Here is a 2,876-nt window from a genome sequence, read left to right on the forward strand (position 1 = left end):
CCTCCACCCCCTAAGGCAGGATTTAACCGCTGCATAGTATTCCATTGTGCAGGCTGTGACCCCAATATGATATCGGATTTAAACAGCAACCAGCTAACATTTTTTTCTACGATGTTACCTCTAAGATAGTGAGATAGGCCGATAGTTTTCTTTTCTTACTACTGACCTTGTCTGGACTTGGCAATGGGATTATAGTAAAATAAGTTGAAAGTCTGGTAAAACTTTCCTTGAAACCATCTGGATTTGGCTTGTTTTTCAGGGAGAGCCTATTCATGACAGAGATGGGTCGGTAGGGGGGTATCACATATCTTTATGATTTTGTGCTCTTGAATTACTTTCATTTTTTTCTAGAAACATTTCTATTGTAGCTAGTTTTTATAAAACTTCTTTTAAGAAAACATTTAGGAAGATAAAATAATCCGATCTCTACCTAACAATTTATTAACTATATATCATATAAAATATTAATTTATTATTTTTTCACTCCCATATTCACGATGTCAAAGAAAAATTTTCAAAAGTGAGAAATATGACTCTTTTACCAATATAAAATGAGCCCAAGTTCATTATGAAATAAGCTTGTTCATCTTATTCTCTTAGGGTTTCTTAAAATCATCCTCTAGCTGTATTTATGCCTCATTTTTCAATCTTAATATTGTTCACTGTTATTGTTCCATTCTTATTAGTCTTGCCAGAGGTTTTTCCGCTTTATTATTTTTTAAAGAACTAGTTTTCATTTTCTGATTTTTCTATCTATATTTTTGGTTTTCTATTTTATGAATTCTATTGTCTTTCTTTACTTTTGTTACTCAAATTCTCTTACTAGCTACATGACTTGAAAGTTTAGCTTACTTTCAATTTTCTTTTTTCTTTTAAGACTAACAATACTTAAGGCTTTGCATTTCTCTCTGGGTACTACTTTGCTGTGCCCACAAGTTTTGTCATGTGGTGCTTTCATTGTCTTTAGTTTTAAATGTCCCATAACATTATGAATTCCTCTTTACCTAATGAGCTATTACAAATCAGTGCATTTTTCTTTTTTTAATTTCCAATTAAAGATTGTTGCCACTTAAACCATATTTTTATTGTTAATAACTAATTTAAATGATTTGTGAACGGAGATGATATTGAATCTTGGAGACTGTGTTTTCTTGTGACCTAGTGTGTAGTTATTTTAGCAAAATGTAGTGTATTGAAAATGCATTGAAAATGTATTGAAAATATCCTCAGTTTGTTTAGGTGTAAGGTTCTCTATATCTTAGATCAAGTTTGGTAGTATTATTCAAATAGTCTGTATTGCTCCTGGATTGTTTTCTGTTAGATATATCTGTTTTTAATGAATGTGTCAGTTTTTATATCATATGTTTTTAATAAGTGATTATCATTTTTGAGTTCTTATCGTTATTTTTATATCTGTAGATCATAAAACTACCAGTTGAATCATTCCCTTTATCGTGATAAAATAGCTCTTTTTAAATGCTTTTCACCTTTTGTCTAATGCTAATTAGACAATTAACATTATTAATTAATAATAATTGCTGTTTCCAGTTTTTAAAATTATGTTCTCTGTAATCTTTTTATTGTCATCCTTTTGGTTTCATCACATTCTAGGCATGCTCTGAAAGAAGGTTGTGTGTGTGCGTCCTTTCAATTTGACAGTCTCTGTATTTTAATAGGTGAGTTAAATCCATTTATATTTATTGTAGATTATATATTTGGAACAATTTCTACCATTTCCTTCCATTTTTCTTTTTACCATTTACTTTCTTTTTCACTCAGGTCATCTGTTGGAGTCTTAAAGCCATTTGTATTCTGCCCTTCTCTCTTTTTGCTACTTCGAGGAGCTACAGTTGGCATTATTATTATTATTTTGGTAGTTACTACTACATTTTTAACATCCACATAACTGTACGCTGCTTATAGTAATTTAATACAGTACATCTACTTTCTTTTCAAACTCATAGAACCCACACAAGATTCCAAGAATGCTTTATCTGAGAAATCTTAGGAGGACATAAAAATATTATGTTCTGGAAAACTTTGTTAAGTGACTGAAGAAGTGATTATTGTAGTACCAAAACACTGATGGCAGAGATTTGTGAGACATGTTTTAATAAGAAATTTATATTGTTAAGAAAAATTATCCTGGACTTGAAAATCATAAGGAAGCAGGAAGAAGACTGTAGTATGTCCTTCAATGCAGCGGTGAAGCACTTCTATACAGGCCCGCAACAGGATTATTTAATGCTATAGTATTTACCTCTGTTTGGCTTTGCTATTAACTATGAATTAGAGTCCAGGCACCGTGCAGTTAGGTGTAAATTTCTAGATTTTTGTTTGGCAGAGATATAAGTGATTATGTTCAATAGAAAAGATAATCTATTATTTCACTGTCCTGTAAAACATTAACCCATTTTGTATTTAATCTAGCAATCTTATTTTAGCATTCTGTTTGTTTTCCTAAAAATAACCCGTTCCTCAAACATTCTTAGAATCAGCTTTGCCATCCTGCTAGTTCCCTCATTAATGAAAATAAAATATCTAACTTGGGTTTATTCTACATTAGTAAAAGAGTCATATTTTTAACTTTTGAAAAAAATTTTTGACAACATGATGTGTGGGAGTGAAAAAATTATAAATGAATGTTTTACATGATACAGAATTAATAAAGTGTTAGGTAGAAATTGGATTATTTCATCTTCGTCCCTAAAGGTTTATATACTTTAAGTGAGCCAAAAACTCTTCCTTTTAGAATATATGCCCCAATATAAAGGAGTTGGTTATCGTGAGAACAGAAAGTACAGCCTGGAGAGTATCAGAAATGAGTTTGATAGAGGCCAGGTACGCAGCGCTAAGGAGTTTGAACTTTTTCCTAC

Source organism: Pteronotus mesoamericanus, unplaced genomic scaffold (assembly GCF_021234165.1).
Source record: "Pteronotus mesoamericanus isolate MK-2021 breed Mesoamerican mustached bat unplaced genomic scaffold, CSHL_Meso_final scaffold_99, whole genome shotgun sequence".
Lineage (NCBI taxonomy): Eukaryota > Metazoa > Chordata > Mammalia > Chiroptera > Mormoopidae > Pteronotus > Pteronotus mesoamericanus.